This window comes from Carassius auratus, chromosome 22, assembly GCF_003368295.1.
Source record: "Carassius auratus strain Wakin chromosome 22, ASM336829v1, whole genome shotgun sequence".
Taxonomy (NCBI): Eukaryota; Metazoa; Chordata; class Actinopteri; order Cypriniformes; family Cyprinidae; genus Carassius; species Carassius auratus.
In genome coordinates this window covers 4,636,714-4,656,135 of record NC_039264.1, presented here as the reverse complement: position 1 = coordinate 4,656,135, position 19,422 = coordinate 4,636,714, and the positions used below count along the sequence as shown (strand labels likewise).

The following is a 19,422-nucleotide window of genomic DNA, read 5'->3' as shown; positions in this document are numbered from 1 at the left end:
TTCGTTCGCGAACTGGATATCACAAACTGCTTTGTTTTGAACTCTCTCACAACAGACAGGGATGAGAAGACAATGCTGAATAAAGTCATAGTTATTTTTGTACCAAAATGTATTTTCAATGCTTCAAAAAAAAACTGACCCTCTGATGTCACATGAACTACTATGATTATGTTTTTCTTACCTTTCTGGACATGGACAGTATAGCGAACACACTTCAATGGAGGGACTGAGAACTCTCGGACTAAATCTAAAATATCTTAAACTGTGTTCCAAAGATAAACGGAAGTCTTACGGGTTTGGAACAACATGAGGGGCATAATTAATTTATATATTAATGACATAATTTTGCTATTTGGGTGAACTAACTCATTAAGTACAAGATGGAAGATCACACACTTTGCATTCTTATGCACTCATTACACATAAATGAAGGCCCTGGAATCTAGAGTTCATGCTGCAGATTTAACTGAGCTGAAGCATTTCTGTCCTCAATTCTGTGGCAAATGATCTAGGTCCATGTTAACAGATGGATCTTCTAACCAAACACTACTGATTGTCACAAAACGTACCTTAGTATCTCTAATTTGCAATTAATATTTTTCAATCCAGTGCAGAGCATCTTAACTGCATAATCCTGAAGATTATTATTGGTCATGTTCAGCTCTTTCAGATTGGTATCTGATCCAAGCTTTTTTCAGTTAAGCCACAATCATTTAACCTACAAGAGAAATAAATCAAATCACAGAGTTAGATACATGTAATGCATTTGTTAAATATATATATATATGTATATTCTCTGACATACGGCAGATGAACAGCTCAACACTGAGATCTTTGTGTCTCTGAAGATGATCTGAAGATGATCAGATGCTCATCATGACCTGGACATGACAATGAGATCAAGATCATGAGAGTTCAGAGAAACAAATGATGAAGAAAATAACTAGGGCTGAGTTTGAGTTATCAAGCAATCAATATACAAATAAAGTAAGCTACAAATATACTGCCATGTAATAATCGCTTCAGATCACTCACAACACACTTCTATTTACACAAACATTACTATCAGATCATTTAGAAGTTTAAAAGAAGATTAATTTTGCTCATGTTTACCGTCTCTCTATCCAGAAGAACAGGTTTGATCTGACCTCAGAATACTTTCGGTTTAAAATAGAAGAAGAAATAAAATAACACTTTTCAGAATTATTCTTAATGCTACATTTTACACGTAAAAACAGACTTGTAAAAATATTAGGGCTGCTCTGATCACGATCGGCCGATCGTTAATGCGCATCTCGTCAGAAAAGCCATTTACGTGGATTTGCGCATCTTCTCAGTTAACAACGGCTCCGTGTAGTAACAGCTGCTCTATGTGAAATCACGCACCTGAGGGAATTTACCGCTGATTAGAGAACCGGCTTTACTGACGAGATGCGCATAACGATCGACCAATCGTGATCGGAGCAGCCCTATAAATTATTGCAACACGTGTGGTCTTGAAATGGATTGTTTTATTAATATCTCTCTGTTTCTCGGTAGTTTGTTTCTTCAGCGACAGACAGGTATAAGTTATAACTGAACAAATCCCGCTTCATCCAGCTCTGAAATGCGTTCATCATTCTCCTAAATAAGTGTAATGGTGAAAGTATTCAGACTTACTTGCAGTAGTTCAGACGATCTTGTGCTGCAGGAACAGAATCCAGAAGTCTTTCAAACAATTCCAGTTTGTGATCGCTGTTAAACACCTGTGCGATCTTCACGATTGATGTTTGTCACCTGACACGACTTCATCTTGGAGAAAATCAAAGTCCAGTTAACAACAGATCTCGTGCATCAGCGCCACCAACTGGACAGGAATGTGAAGCACAAACACACCTGCTTTCTCCTTCTTCTTCCTTCTAACAGCAGATCCCAAACTAAAACAGTGCACTAGCGCCACCTGCTGTTTCTTCACATTCTCCCTCTCAATCTGCTCCATTCATCTCCTTCTGATACATTTGACTACTCTGAAGGGTTAATGAATAATGACAGACAAATCATATCAAATAATCCAAGACAAACATATCAGTCTGAAAGGTAATGATTATATGCTATATAACAGAATCATATACAGTTCTGTTTTTATCTGAAGAAATTTCATTACATTTCTTTCATTACAGAAATACACTATGAATTCAGATTGAAGGATTTCATTCAGTTATTCTGTAGGTTATGATGAATAATTAAGATATATTAAATGTATGATTCATTGAATTAGATCAGAACTCAATTAACTATAATAAACTTTCAGTTTCTACATACAAATAGAAAATGCCCAGTTATTTTCATCTTCTTTTCTGAATTTATCATCTCTGTTCAGTTTTACAGCTCGCTGTGATGTATATTTATGTGCTTTTCACAATCTGTCATTTAAGACTTAAATAGTTTTGAATCTAATGTCTATTAAAAGAGAAAAACTGAGACTGTAACTCATAAACTTATAAATTTGAAAAAGACAAAACAGCACTTTACCTCTTATTTACAGCTGAAATTAACATTTATATCATTTTACAATCAAACATTTAGTTATAATGTATGTATTTTAAATCCTACATTTAAGGAAATATTAGACAGACTAATGAATTTAGAGTCTTCTCCATTATTTACAGTCTTTCTGTACTCTTATTCAACATTTATAACACTGTTTTTTCATGTAATTTAAGTTTAAATGAGAAATATCACAGCTGTCTTATTTACTCTCAATGTAATTTATTCTCTAATATTTTGATATATCTAATATTCCTGTCTTAACCACTGTCCTCAAAATCCTGCATCAGAATCAGAAATAAGTTAAGATAAGAAATAAGATAAGATAAGTGCTATATATATCCATCTCAGAAGAATCCACAACTAATAATAATAATAATAATAATAATAATAATAATAATAAAAATGTATCTTCCAGACAGTGCATCCAGAGAAATTTCTGGATCTGATGAAGAGAAACCCCAGGAACACAGAAGAAAGATCTTGTTTGAGACTCGAATCTCAATCATTAGACGGTAAAAAGTGTAAAAAGACCTTTATCTGTTCTCACATGGACAGATATTCAATGAGTATGGCAGAAATTTAGGCAGTACCTCACCATTGTGAAGCAGAGTATTAATGATATTATAAAAGATATGGTGCTCAGAGAAAATGTGATTAAACCAAACAGAGGTCAGATTTGGATTAAAGAGTTCAGGATTGTTATTGGGAAAATGAAGATAACCATAAGAGGCCAGATATACACTGAAAAAAGTTTTTCAAGCACTTTATCCAATTAATGACTTTATGTACTGAACTGTAGACTTCTGTCTCCTCACAGCAGAGCTCCAGATCAGCTGTATGTCATGTTTGTTGACTGAGAGCTGTTCTGAGGAGCATCACTTTACTGACAGCTACAACATAGTGTGAACACAGCATATGAGCTTGAGTATCTGACAACAGCATTCTCTAACTGACTTGATCATGTCTTTATGGATCTGTTTGTTCCTCTGTTAGGATGCAGCTGACAGGACAGACTCCAGTAAGAGTCCTCAGTGTTGATCAAGTCCACATCTAACACATCTAGAGCGGGAATCATCTGAAGAAAACTCTGTAATGATGAACCGACCCATCTCAGGCCTTCTGGGTCCATTTGTAACACTGATTTATGTCCTGCTCCTGGACTAAGTGTTTGAAAAGCACTTATATTTTATTCAGCAGATAATGCTCAACCTCAGAAAAGAGGAGTTAGCTCCTAAAATTCAGTTCTGCCATATTGTGAACTCAGAGAGGAATAAAACCATATAGTTTTGATGCTGTTTGATTTGATTCTGAGATAAACTGTTAATAATAGTTTTTTCATGTTTTAAGAGGAAATGTTTTCAGATAAAAAAATATCATGTTTTTTTGTGTTTTTAATTTTAACGTTTGGAATTAAATTAAAATAAAACAGAAAAGTGCATGAATGTTCCCTTATTTGTTTGCTTTTTTCCATAATTTTCTAGTTTAACAAATTGTAAAAATAAAACAACTGATATAGATTTAACTTAGAAATAACACTGACAAATGTTTTATTCATCCAATTAAAAACAAAAATTTGGGTGATGATTCACATCTATATTTTTTAATTTAAGCCATTAAAAATAAATAACTTGTCATAAACAATATTTTTTAAAACTAAAACAATACATTTCTAAAATAAGACATTTTGTTTAGATTAAATCTATATATTTGTTGTTTGGATCAAAAGCAAAATTTAAATGAATTGAATTTCTTCTAAAAGAAAAATATACTTAGTGCCGACTTTTATAAATCTGTTATCATAGACATAGAAAATTTTGTCTAGGACAAGTTATTTATTTTTCATTGGCTCAAATAAAAAAAAATATAGATATGAATCATCACCCTACAATTTTTAATTAAATGAATGAAACATTTGTTGTTCAGTGACTCCTAAACCAGACACAGATATGTTCTCTAGTGTCTCTCAGAACTAATAAGGAAAGCTATATTAGAGTTCAGTAATATGAAGACTGTGTTGAGGCTGTTTTGTGAGACTCTCCTGGTTCTTTACTGCTGCTCATGAACACATGAAAGGTCTGACAGACACCAGTCCTCACAACCAGCAGTGTCTCAGCTCTATACAGTATGTCCATAAAACATTACCCATTCCTGAAGATGTCTGTGTACACCGGACTATGTGGATATTTCTGGAAACTTACTGTTCAGTGTAACTTTAGATCATTTCCGCACACAAACGACAAACCTGAAATTACACAGCATTTTACAACGACCAGATATGACCAGATTCAGATTCAGATCTCACTGAAGTCATTCTCGAAAACCTTCTTGATCACTATGGGTAGCTTTTAAAGTGAGAGTAAAATCTGTCTTTAAATCTGGAAACATCTGTAGCATCCTCTCAATGCCTGGGAACAATGACAGCCACCTTGTCTTGCTGTGAGAAAGCATCCTCCTTTACTCAATGTCAACTAAATCACATACTCCTTCAGGTTCTCAGTGCACAGTGTAAATGTGGAAGTACTGCTAGATTTTAAACATGATATTCTCAAGGTCAACATCTATTGTGTCTGCCCCCTGATGAATACAATTATTCAACCCACAACAATCAGTCTTGTTCTGCAGAAACCTCTTCAAATTTGCAAACACATTGTTTCTCTCTTCATCATGTCGGATTCCACCAAAATTTGTGTTGCAATTGTCTCCAGTAAATGCAATGCATTTTTCAGACAAATAGTTTTTTGCCATCGTTTTAGTGAGATAATGCCCAGTGAGACTAAAAAGAGGCTACATTATGGTTTCATCCTAATATGCTTATTTACATTTCTAATGTGAATTTTATTTTTATACTGTTTCATTATAGTGTTTTCATGTATATGCATATAGTTATATATTTATATGTTTAATGGCTTATTTTACGTGCTCACGCATCACGTGGGGAAAGAGGAGAATGATGAAGACGAGCAGAGAGAGGAGAGAAATTGTGTTTGATGTTAGTGGAAGAAAACAGGGTGTTCATGGAGAAAGCTCAGGCCTGCAACGAAGGGTGTGTGAGTGAGTGAGATCCTGAATGTGGACCCACTTCAGTGAGTTTTGTTACTGAATCTAGTGATTATTTCTTTGGGGAAATCTAAAAGTGTACGGTTTGGTTATTGAGCTGTACATTTGTACATTTTCCAATTTAATTCCCTAAAGTGTGTTTAACACTTGTGAAAATAGAAGTTTGATTTATTTCACATTGTTTCTTCTTTTAAAGGATTTGATTTGACATTGTAAAAGTTTGTTTCAGTTTATTTATTTTCCTCTTATTGCTTTACCAATGTAATTGTGTTATTTAAATATATGAACAAAGCCTCGTAAAACCAGTATTTGATTCTATAGTCTTTATTGCTGCTGAAACAGACAAAAACAGATTACACTTGACAGGTAAAGTTAAACACAGCATTGAAATAAATACTTACCCAGGCCCCAGCTTTAACATAGCAGGTATTGTTTATGGGGTTACAATCATTTTCAGTGGTTTCTGCTGTCTCATTAGGTGTGTCTTTCACCTCAATTCATTTTGTCTGCACACCGCCCTTCTTAGTTCAGGGCGTTTGATCAGCCTAACATAAGTCCTGTCGGGTGATTTCCTCTAACATGAAGAGTTTTGTTTAGCTTGTGATGTCCAGTGTGTGCTTGGTCCGAGCTGATAAACCCAGCGCGGTTTAGTTTCACTTTCGTTTCGTTTCATTACCGTTTGTTGAACAATCATCACACACAAGTGCTTCTTTTTAAACGCTTTATGAACATAGTTAACATCGGCTCCTCGGTCTCGGGTGACATCTATGGGTCAGTTCTGGTTCAGATGATACGAATCCTAAATGATGAATTCAGATCTTTGATGACGAAGCCTGCTTCAGTGTGTTTCTGCAGCTGTGGCTCATGGCAGGTTGTGTTGTGTGTGGAGAAAGCTCTGTTGAGCTTAGGGTTAGTTTGTGTTGTAGCAGTCATCTTTGGTGACCTGTAGCTGACCACTGAGTATTGTAGTTAGTTAGTTATTATTCTTAATAATATGATAATATTTATATATTTTAAAGTACAGTTTTTCCATAAACATAGCACATACTGTGACTCTAAAACTGTGAAACAAACCGAACTGTGAAAAAGTCAAACTGTTCCACCATAATATTTATGTAATCATTTGACGGATGGACGCTTTCATCCAAAGTGATTTACAATAGATAAAATCTATTCTCAAAAACATATAACAAGCATTTATAATGATAGAAGTTCAAACTAGCACTCTGTTTTACATATGGGGATACAGTATTTTTTAGTGCCAAACTTGACCAGATTTTCCATTTCTAGCCTATGATATGTAGCCTAGTGTGCAATGTGTATTAATTTATTTTGAAGGTGATGAAGGAAGCAACATTAGCACTAGTGCTGTAAGTGATCCTGCTGTTGAACAAGACACTTCAGCTTTTGAGTCAGAGCACAAACATTCAGCTACAGTTTAAACTATAACTTAGAAAAATACTCCTAGAAAAATATGTGCTTTATGATTCATAAGATCATCAGTAGAGGACTGTGATCATGGGGACATATACAATCGATGGCTGCATAATTAATATAGATTATTGAAAGTGCTTATTTCATATTGCAGAAAAACTCGATGAGCAGAGTGAGAGAGAGAGGGATTCAGGGAAAGATGATAGAGACAGTGAATGTCTTGATACTCCATTTGATTATTTTACCCGTCCACAGTAAGGATTTTAATTTATTAACAACTGAAAGAGCAAAAGAGTTTATCAGTCTGGAGGAGTCATGAATTGGGTGGAGGTGACTTCAGCAACAGACGTGTCCTGGGATGAGTCACATTCCCTGATTTACTGTCCACCACTGGATCCACCTGCTGTCTATAAAAGACTGAAGTGATGATCAAATCAGATGCTGAAGAGCTCTCCGGCTCCAGAACCAGCGCTGATATTGCCTTGAGCTAACTACTAACTCACATTTATACTTTATCTAATACTGACACAGTAGATGTAGAATATTTGTATCATGGAAATGTTTTAAGTTTCACACATTGTAGATTTGCTTTATATCTTTTGACACATTTAAGTGCTGCACTTGACAATCACATTTAAACATCTGAATCATTATGAATGAGTTTAATAGAAATATTATTAAACTGAAGAGCCAGACAGACTCATCTGAGCTTCTTCCTCCTCTGTTCCAGCTTTACATTAAACACAATGATCATCTGCTTGAATACTAAAGCAACATTAATCATTCAATATCATGTTTCTAACACACATGCTGCATTATTTGATTGTAAAGTCTGAGTCTCTTCACCTGTATGGATCACATTTACACATTTATCACACATTTATTTCTCCTCATAGACACAGTAGTGAAGCTCTTCTGTGGATCTTCAGCTGATGTTTACTGCTCCTCTCAAGATCACTTCACTTTATGAGATACTGCATTTATCATCTTTTGGTGATGGATCTGTATTTACTCTGTAAGGTGAAATGAGAAGATAAATCAGAGTTCAGCAGAATAAAGTACAAAATAGTTACTATACTTAAGGAACATTTTTTTTTAAGTAAAATTGTATTAGAGTCCCATAATTAGACTAATATATGACCTGATTTTGAATATGTATTTAATAAACAGTATTTGTGTTTTAAATATAATACATTTAGAACATGAATTCCTTTCTGTTTGTGTCTCTATTGAGTCAATATAAAGAGAAACACACACTATCGAGTGTACACCAAATATAATAAATGACAAGGAACAAACACAAATGTGATTTAGTCTTAAAACACAAATCTTTCAGTTAAAAGTGTCACTAGTTAAAGCTGTTTGTCTCTAGTTTAAACATGTTTGTATTGGTCTCAGTAAATAAGTGAAATGATTGCACAGCTCGCTGGAATACTGGATTCTGATTGGTCAGTGGTGACATTCGGAGGTGTGTTATTCATTAGGTGTGTGTCATTAGCAGCAGAATAACACACAGTCATACGGTATTTGAGTCGGGCGTTTCTTTGACTTCTCTCGTATCACAGCACCGCGCTCTCACTCGTTTCATTCAAACACAACTGCTATTAGCTTGTGCCTCAGTTACTGACTGGATTTACCCTCAAACCAAACCACAGGAGATTCCTGTTAATAGTAGACTTCAGGAGACATTGTTCAAAGTGTGTCTTGTTGTTCAAGTTGATGCTAACTGAGCAGAAGTGTTTGGCTGAATCTAAATTGTGTCTAATTCTTCACTTGTGTGTCAAGAAAGCATATAATAAGTGTGATAATGCAGATGCAGCCGGATGTTATCACAGAATAAGTCTCTTCAGGAGGACACAAGTCCTGATCACCCTGTCGGGTTTATTCTGTGATAACAAGCGGCTGGAGCTACATTATCTCTTACAGAAAGTAAGTGTAAAGTAATGTGACGTGTTGCTTGTCAAAGTAAAAACACACAAGAGACAGAGACATTGATCATGTGATGCTGGACGACTGTGAGCTGAAGCTGAATCTACTCTGATTTTACCAGCGTTTTCCTACAATCTGAACAAATCTATTTCAAACTCTAATGATTCACTATTACTGATCTCATTAATAAAGCAGCTGTTGCTGTAGAAAGCTGTGACAGTCTGCTTTTCTTCTCTTTCCTCCTTTGTGTTCAACATTTTGATCAACTTTACATTTCATTCAGACACAAACCCTTTGAAATAAAGCTTGATGATCATTTGATCAACTCTTTTCACTAATATCTGAAAGTATATATTTGTTCACATATCAGAGGTAAATGAATCTCTTTAATATCACAAAGTGAAGTTTACTCACATCAGTTCACAGTTTGAGTCTCGTAGCACATCAATGAGCTTCTGCTTTGAGTCTCCAATCGTATTATAACTCAGATCAAGCTCTTTTAGAAACTGCAGAGCTTTTGTGTTTGTCAAAGACTGAGTTAAAGAAGAAACATCTGTAATGTCACAGTCATAAAGACTAGAAAGAGACAAACAGAGGAAGAGAGATCATCTTACCAACAAATCATTAAGATGAAGAATCTTTCACAAATATAATGTGAACACATTCATCATGAGATATTGAGTATAAAGTGTTTTGTTGAACTCTTATGTGCTGTTCGTTTGGGGACGACACTCGTGCTGTTTGGGCTCTCCAGAGAACACAGCCAACAAAACGACATTTTGTTACAAAATGTGTCATTTATTAATGTTTTTACTCTACATTTATGTAGATTTTTGAAGGATTTATGATATTTTGTAAATGTATAAAATGTATTAATTAAAAAAACTATATTTTTAAATAGGTTTTTATATAAAAAGAATATAATTTTATATATAAAGAATAGCACCAAGTGTTGTCAACCGTACAAAGTCTCATATCATTTAGATAAAGGAACATTAGTTTTTATTTCAGCAAACATCATTTGGGGTCTCAAAAGACCTTGAACAGCACATAAGAGTTAAACAAAGTGATTTTCATCATTTTGATTCTTGTCTGTGAATGTTACTGACCTCAATCTCTCCAGTTTACAGCGTGAATCCTTCAGTACGTCACATAAGTGATTCAGTCCTGTGTTTTTTATTTGATTCACGCTCAGGTTCAGTTCTCTCAGGTGTGATGGGTTTGATTTCAGAGCTGAAGTCAGGATGAGACACTGTTTCTCTGTAATACTGCATCCACACAGACTGAAGACAGAAAGAGAAAACACAATGAATCAGACACGTTATGTTCATGTGTGAGTAATTCATCATGTGTTAACAACATACAGTGCAATAAAACATTGCTAAAAACCTTATTATATGACCATAAACAAAAACAGAAGAAAAAAGATGAACAAAGTAGACACAGGATGAACTACAGAACATTAATAAAATAACATTAAATGTGAGAAATCAAGAAAATTCTGTTTCTGAATTACAATTTATTTAAATATATTTTTTACTTTTTTTGCTACTGTCATTCTTTACTGTACATGTCTGAGTGAATAAAAATATTATAAAAAATAATAATTTGGTCCATTAATTACTGTGATCTCCGGTGATTGACTGAGATGAGACCCTCGAGCAAGAACTGAACCACAACTGCAGGTGTGTGTGTGTGTGAGAGTGTGTGTGTGTATGTGAGAGAGTGTGTTTTCACTGTGTGTGTGTGTTCACTGTGTGTGTGTGTGTGTGTTCACTGTATGTGTGTATGTGAGAGAGTGTGTTTTCACTGTGTGTGTGTGTGTTCACTGTGTGTGTGTGTTCACTGTATGTGTGTATGTGAGAGAGTGTGTTTTCACTGTGTGTGTGTGTTCACTGTGTGTGTGTGTGTGTGTGTGTGTGTTCACTGTATGTGTGTATGTGAGAGAGTGTGTTTTCACTGTGTGTGTGTGTTCACTGTGTGTGTGTGTTCACTGTATGTGTGTATGTGAGAGAGTGTGTGTTTTCAAGGTGTGTGTGTTCACGGTGTGTGTGTGTGTGTGTGTGTGTGTGTGTGTGTGAGAGAGTGTGTGTGTGTGAGAGTGTGTGTGTGAGAGTGTGTGTGTGTGTTAAATGTAGAGCACAAGTTCAGAGTATGGGACAGTAGATTTGGCCACACGTCACATCCTTTCCTTTCCTTTTCCTGAAAGTAAACAGTAATCTTTAATCTGACTGTAACTGCTGTAGAGTATAATGATACTAACTGTAGTTTCTCCAGCTTGAATTGTGTGTTCATCAGTAGATCACTGAGGTGTTTCACTCCAGAGTCTCCTAGTAGTTTATTCCAGCTCAGGTTCAGTTCTCTCAGGTGTGATGGGTTTGATTTCAGAGCTAAAGTCAGGATGAGACACTGTTTCTCTGTAATACTGCATCCACTCAGACTGAAGACAGAAAGAGAAAACACAATGAATCAGACACGTTATGTTCATGTGTGAGTAATTCATCATGTGTTAACACCATACAGTGCAATAATTAAAACATTACCAAAAACCTTATTATATGACCATAAACAAAAACAGAAGAAAAAAGATGAACAAAGTAGACACAGGATGAACTACAGAACATTAATAAAATAATATTAAATGTGAGAAATCAAGAAAATTCTGTTTCTGAATTACAATTTATTTAAATATATTGTTTACTTTTTTTGCTACTGTCATTCTTTACTGTACATGTCTGAGTGAATAAAAATATTATAAAAAATAATAATTTGGTCCATTAATTACTGTGATCTCCGGTGATTGACTGAGATGAGACCCTCGAGCAAGAACTGAACCACAACTGCAGGTGTGTGTGTGTGAGAGTGTGTGTGTGTATGTGAGAGAGTGTGTTTTCACTGTGTGTGTGTGTTCACTGTGTGTGTGTGTGTGTGTGTTCACTGTATGTGTGTATGTGAGAGAGTGTGTTTTCACTGTGTGTGTGTGTGTTCACTGTGTGTGTGTGTTCACTGTATGTGTGTATGTGAGAGAGTGTGTTTTCACTGTGTGTGTGTGTTCACTGTGTGTGTGTGTTCACTGTATGTGTGTATGTGAGAGAGTGTGTGTTTTCAAGGTGTGTGTGTTCACGGTGTGTGTGTGTGTGTGTGTGTGTGTGTGTGTGTGTGTGTTCGTGTGTGTGTGTGAGAGTGTGTGTGTGAGAGTGTGTGTGTGAGAGTGTGTGTGTGTGTGTGTGTTAAATGTAGAGCACAAGTTCAGAGTATGGGACAGTAGATTTGGCCACATGTCACATCCTTTCCTTTCCTTTTCCTGAAAGTAAACAGTAATCTTTAATCTGACTGTAAGTGCTGTAGAGTATAATGATACTAACTCTAGTTTCTCCAGCTTGAATTGTGTGTTCATCAGTAGATCACTGAGGTGTTTCACTCCAGAGTCTCCTAGTAGTTTATTACAGCTCAGGTTCAGTTCTCTCAGGTGTGATGGGTTTGATTTCAGAGCTGAAGTCAGGATGAGACACTGTTTCTCTGTAATACTGCATCCACACAGACTGAAGACAGAAAGAGAAAACACAATGAATCAGACACGTTATGTTGATGTGTGAGTTAAATTAATATTGAGTAAACATCATACAGTAAAATAAATGAAATGTTGCTAAAACCTGAAAACATGACCATAAACAAAAACAGAAGAAAAAAGATGAACAAAGTAGACACAGGATGAACTACAGAACTACTTAAAATAACATTAAATGTGAGAATTTAGTTTAATGTGAGAAATCAAGAAAATTCTGTTTCTCAATTACAATTAGGGATTCACCGGTTGAAAGGCCATAAATCTGACGGTTTGCGCTTAAAAAACGCAATCGGCCGGTTTTTGGTCTTTTTTTCGACCGATTTTTCCGGAAGTACGCCCGCATGCACAGACTAGATTATAATCATTCGCTATCATGTCATTTGTGTGGAAGTATTTCGAAATGGTACTATGGTACTATGGTACTCGATGGCGCCGCACATGGCTGCTTCAGTGCTTGGCTCTCCAGTGTTTGTACTGTTTTTGTTCGTTTTTCCTGTTTTTTGTTTAACAAACACTATCAGTTTCACCAGGGATGAACTGCTGAACATTCGGCAGAACACACCACAAGATCTTTTACCAGATTTAAATTATTCAGACGTTTTACTGAACGTTGTTATCGGAGGAGCGGCGGCGCTGATCAAGCGCTTCAGGACGCGCAGACGGGGGAAGCGAGCGGGAGCGCTCGTCAGACTCAGGAAGCGCGGATTTCGAACGCCGTTGCCTAGCATCCATCTGGCAAATCTCCGCTCTCTACCCAACAAAACGGACGAACTCCTTCTGCTCTCTCGGACAAATAAGGATTTCTCTCACTCTGCTGCTCTGTGTTTCACGGAAACCTGGCTGAATGAAGCCATACCGGACAGCGCGCTCCATCTGCCGGGCTTTCAGCTGTTCAGAGCGGATCGCGAATCAGAATCAACTGGGAAAATCGCGCGGCGGCGGGACATGCTTTTACATCAATGAGCGGTGGTGTAGAGATGTAACTGTTAAAGAAGATGTGCTGTCCTGATCTAGAAATGCAGTTTGTCAACTGCAAGCCGTTCTATTCGCCGCGGGAGTTTCACTCGTTCATTCTGGTTAGTGTTTACATCCATCCGCAAGCGCACGTGAGCTCAGCTTTACAGAAACTTGCTGATCAGATCACAGAGACAGAACAACAACACCCGGACTCTGTTTTAATCGTTCTGGGGGACTTTAATAAAGCCAATCTCTCCCGTGAACTGCCAAAATACAGACAGCAAACAGTGTTTTTGAAGCTGCTACCACCGATCTGGACGAACTCACAGAGACTGTAACATCCTATATTAGTTTCTGTGAGGATGTTTGCATTCCTTCCAGGACTTATTTAACATTCAACAACGATAAGCCATGGTTTACAGTAAAACTCAGACATCTTCGTCAGGCCAAAGAGGATGCCTACAGAAATGGGGACAGGGTCTTGTACAATCAGGCCAGGAACACACTGAACAAAGAGATCAGAGCGGCTAAAAAGACCTACGCTAAAAAGTTGGAAGACCAGTTTTCTTCCAACGACTCAACTTCAGTTTGGAGAGGACTGAGGGCCATCACAAACTACAAGACACCATCCCCTTGCACTGAGGCTAATCAACGGCTTGCTAACGACCTGAATGAGTTTTATTGCAGATTTGAAACCCCCAACACCCATTCTGACCATCTCCCTACACAACCATTAACACCTCCTGCAATCCCCCGTTCCACACCTACTGCTCTTCAAATCTGTGAAGATGATGTGCGCCAGGTCTTCAAGAAGAACAAAAGAAGAAAAGCACCAGGCCCAGATGGTGTTACACCAGCCTGTCTGAAAATCTGTGTTGACCAGCTGGCCCCCATCTTTTCACAGATCTTCAACAGATCCCTGGAGTTGTGTGAAGTACCTTCCTGCTTTAAACGCTCCACCATCATCCCCATCCCAAAGAAACCCAAGATAACAGGACTTAACGACTACAGACCTGTGGCTCTAACGTCTGTCGTCATGAAGTCGTTTGAAAAACTGGTTCTGGGTTATCTGAAGGACATCACTGGACCCTCACTGGACCCCCTGCAGTTTGCTTACCGAGCAAACAGGTCCGTGGATGATGCAATCAACATAGGATTGCACTTCATCCTGGAACATCTGGACAAAACGGACTTATGTGAGGATCCTGTTTGTGGACTTTAGTTCGGCTTTCAACACCATCATCCCAACAACCCTCCAGACCAAACTGACCCAGCTCTCTGTTCCTAGCTCTATCTGTCGGTGGATCACCAGCTTTCTGACAGATAGGCAACAGTTAGTGAGACTGGGGAAATTCACATCAAACAGCTGCTCCACCAACACTGGCGCCCCTCAGGGATGTGTTCTCTCCCCTCTGCTCTTCTCCCTTTACACCAACGACTGCACCCCTAAAGACCCCTCTGTCAAGCTCCTGAAGTTTGCAGATGACACTACAGTCATCGGCCTCATCCAGGACGGTGAGGAGTCTGCTTACAGACAAGAGGTTGAGCAGCTGGCTGTCTGGTGCAGTCTTAACAACCTGGAGCTGAACACGCTCAAAACAGTGGAGATGATCGTGGACTTCTGGAGAAACCCCCCTGCACTTTCCCCACTCACCATCATGAACAGCACTGTGACTGCAGTGGAGTCATTCAGATTCCTGGGAACCGCCATCTCTCAGGACCTGAAGTGGGACAATCACATTGACTCCATTGTAAAAAAGGCCCAACAAAGGTTGTATTTCCTTCGCCAGCTGAGGAAGTTTAACTTGCCACAGGAGCTGCTGAAACAGTTCTACTCGGCCGTCATTGAGTCTGTACTGTGTACTTCTATAACTGTCTGGTTTGGCTCAGCAACAAAATCAGACATCAGAAGACTACAGAGAACTGTTCGGACTGCTGAAAGGATTATTGGTGCTCCCCTGCCCACCCTTCAAGAACTATATACATCCAGAGTGAGGAAAAGGGCTCATAAAATCACTCTGGATCCCTCACATCCAAGTCACCCCATTTTTGAACTTTTGCCATCTGGCCGGCGTCTCAGAGCCGCAAATACCAGCAAGGCACAAAAACAGTTTCTTCCCCCAGGCAATCTACCTCATGAACAGTTAAATGTTCCCCACTTATGCTTATGCAAACAAAAGTGCAACATCCTTATATTTATTTGTTACCCCTCCATCCTAGTACATCCCTGCATCTTTTTCAATCCTATCCCATTATCATTTATAGCACAATTGTTTATACACTTATTTATTTGGCTACATTTTTTTTTTTTGTCTGTGTGTTGGTGTCTCTGTGTACTGGAAGCTTATGTCACTAAAACAAATTCCTTGTATGCGCAAACATACTTGGCAATAAAGCTCTTTCTGATTCTGATTCTGAAATCTGTTCTCAGGACACGGACAGCCGATCAGCGCCGGAAGTGCAGAGCTACACGTCTGAGGCACAGATAACAGGAAGCAAACAGCCGACTGCACAAAATAAGAGTCCCTTTATCGCGAGTGTATCTGTACCATAGACAGTAAAAGAAATGGACACAGCGACCCCATTGGAACTCAATTGTGACAAGTGAAGCCCATTTTTAGCGTTTTCTAGCACTTCCGTTTCTGACGCGCAGACTCAAACGAAGCTTGACGACGTCAGCAACCTGTCTGGCAGATGTAAATCTTCTAGTAGCTGTGCGTGCAAACTGCCATCGTTAATCTTGCAGTGACGGCGAGCTTGAGCGGGGAGTTCTTTGTCGTGAGTGAGCAGGAGTAAGTATTCTGATTAATTATTTTGTATAGTATTTTAAAATGTAACGCCAGTACGCCATATTAAGTTAATTGCCTGCGAGCTTCTCCTCCTGTCTGTACGGTAATGCGACAGAGAGCCGAGTGGTTATGACGCAATCGTTAGCCTATTTTTTACAAAAACTGTTTCTACGGGGCCATAATGTAACATAGAAGGTAATGGAGCCCTTTATACATTGTCGTGTATCTTTAGAAATAAATAATGGACAAACAGAGTCTTTAAACGCCTCAGATGTAAAGTTGTTCGCTGTCAAAGTGACGCCAAAATGAATGGGAGTCAATGGGAATGCTAACGCAAGTGAAGTTCTGCTAAAAGATGGCAGCCCCCACCCGACTTCAACTTCCGGTCGAGTTCCTTGCCCCTTTATCTGTACCTGTCCGCGCCCTCCACAAGAGGAGACAGTGAAGGATGTTCAGATCAACTTCTCACGTGTTGGATGAGAAACCAAACAGACTAACTGTGACAAAACTGAAATGTTTGTTGTTGTTTTTTTGTAAAGTAGAGCTTGCAAAAAAGTGTTTAATTCATCCAATTAAAAAAAAAAAATAGGGTAATGATGGACATCTATATTTTTTAACTTGAGACAATAGTTATTTATTTTTCCAAGTTAAAAAAAAAAAAATGTATATATATATATATATATATATATATATATATATATATATATATATATATATATATATATATATATATATATATATTAGGGGTGTAACGATACGCGTATTCGTATTGAACCGTTCGGTACGACGCTTTCGGTTCGGTACGCGGTACGCATTATGTATACCGAACGGTTCGTTGGAGTAATTAATTATATTTGAAAAAAAAAAAAGAGAGAGAAAGAAATATAATGATATGCGTTCAACAAGGTAGCCCAATAACCCAAACAACGTAACAGGCAACGCACCTGACACTCCCGAAGAAGAAAAAAACACCATCTTATATGTTTATGTTAGGCTACTCAGCAGGCGCTCGCTCACTCAGTACGCGCTGAAGGCTCGTTGCAAAACAGCCAATGCGTTTAACAGACTAGAAATGAGAAGATCCTCCAATAACCAACAGGTCTGGTGTTTGGGTGCACTTTGGATTCCCTTTAAGCTATAATGGTGATGGCAAGAGAGTGGTGGATAAAAAAACAACGGTATGTCGCATCTGCAACATGACAGGGTACACCAGCGGGATTACAAAAAAAAAAACAAAAAAAAAAAAACAGCGGGAATATCTGGGATATATGCGTCAGTACTATCTGGGAAAAGACGAAAAAAAGGAGAAACATGCACGCAGCAAACTATCCCTGCAGCATTTAGACACTATAGCTTACAGGGAATCCAACCCAAACACCAGACCTGTTGGTTATTTTAGGATCTTATATTTCTGGTCTGTTAAATGCATTAGACATTTTGCAACGAGCCTTCAGCGCGTGCTGAGTGAGCGAGCGCCTTAGGGGCCATTCACATATCGTGCCTAAAAACGCATGGAAAACGCTAAGCACGTCTTTCTCCTCCTTTCCAAAGCGCTTGGGCAGAAGCGCTCATGAGGCGTCTGTCTTTGCTAAGCAACAATGACGTGCTCTCTCCATGAGACGCGGAAATTTCAGCGAAGGATAAATGGATTTGCAGCTCTAAAAATCGCTTGCAGTAGCTCTGCTACTGAATTTATTTCAAAATTGCAATCCATATACAACTATGATCAGCTGTTCCTTCATCTTGGCTGAGCTCTCAACGTTGTTACGGGAAAGGATGAAGCTGATTGGTTGGTTCTTGTCACATGACCCGCGGTGCGCTTGCGGCATTCTGAAAAGTTGAGATGTTTTTACATTTTGCTGTATCTAAAACGTATCGAACCGAACCGAACCGAACCGTGACATCAGTGTATCGTATCGAACCGAACCGTGAATTTTGTGAACCGTTACACCCCTAATATATATATATATATATATATATATATATATGTGAATATTTACCATGACACTTTGCATCTTTGTTTTATTCGCACCAACATTATTTGATTTTAACATTTTGGAATAATGCGTTTATATAGCATACTTTTATTTAGTCTCACTGGTAAAGACCTTTTTTTAAAACCAAACTTAAAAACTAAAATACTGAAGGCTGATTAAGACACCTCTTTTTGAATGTGTGTTGATTGTGGTGTTTGATTGTAGAACTATGCAGTTGTTGCCTTTAATTTCACATGGTTACAGTTAATCTTTTATTTAAGGCCAGTTCTCTGTAGTTTCAAAACAATTCAGAAACAAAAGCTAAATGCTGAGGTCTGTATCATCTATGTTTGTATTGAATGTAGTCTGCTTACTGTGCAGTTACTGCCGTTAATTTCAGATGGTTACGGTTATTGTTTTCAATAGTCAAAAGCCAATTTGGGCTATTAAATACCAAATAAACATCTTGTTTATGCACACTTTCCTTCTTTCTTATTTGTTGTTTAAAGATAAAAAAAAAAAAAAAACGCAAATCGTTATCGGCCATGAAAAATCATGATCGTGCATCCCTAATTACAATTTACTTAAAGACATTTGTAACTTTTTTTGCAATTGTCATTCTTTACTGTACAGGTCTGAGTGAACAAAATAATAATAATAATAATAATTTGGTCCATTAATGAACTGGATTACTGTGATCTCCGGTGACTGACTGAAATGAGACTGTTGTAAAGACTGCGATAACAAACAATGGACAGTGAATGCTATTGGTGGGCTTTTTAATTGACAGTTGAAACTACGAATCAGTACAGCTTTAGCGTCATCTGAAAGTAGTTCCGCCAAAGGATATAGAAGTGTGTTGCATCAGAAAGTTTAGTGCGGAGCTAATGAGTGTTCTCCAAAGTTTATTTCAAGTGTGTGCGTGCAGCTTAAGTTAAAATGTTCTTATCTTTGTTATTAATACATTTGTGTATTGTTGCGGTTTAAGATAATCACAGACTTCAGATATTAATGGTAATACTGTATGCGTGTGTACAAAGATTCAGCAATTGCCATTCCTTTGTGTGAATTAATGTGATTATGATAGTTTATGACAGCTGTTTATATGCTTATCAGACCCGTTATGTGGATTATATGCTTATTTGCATGCGTACCTATGAATGCCTCAAGATTAACGTTCTAA

The 19,422-nt window shown here is 37.6% G+C and overlaps 1 protein-coding gene and 1 long non-coding RNA gene across 2 annotated transcripts in view; both read right to left on the bottom strand.

The window, feature by feature from the left end:
- Nucleotides 1–19,422, bottom strand: part of LOC113039452 (NLR family CARD domain-containing protein 3-like) — a gene marked incomplete at its 3' end in the record, with an annotated part of 73,992 nt that overhangs the window by 39,685 nt on the left and 14,885 nt on the right. The gene's annotated exons all lie outside the window — the stretch shown is intronic.
- Nucleotides 860–1,974, bottom strand: LOC113039458 (uncharacterized). Its single transcript, XR_003275013.1, has 3 exons — nucleotides 1,876–1,974; nucleotides 1,660–1,791; nucleotides 860–881 (listed from the first exon to the last, which is right to left on the bottom strand). It is a non-coding gene; the product is annotated as an uncharacterized LOC113039458 (long non-coding RNA).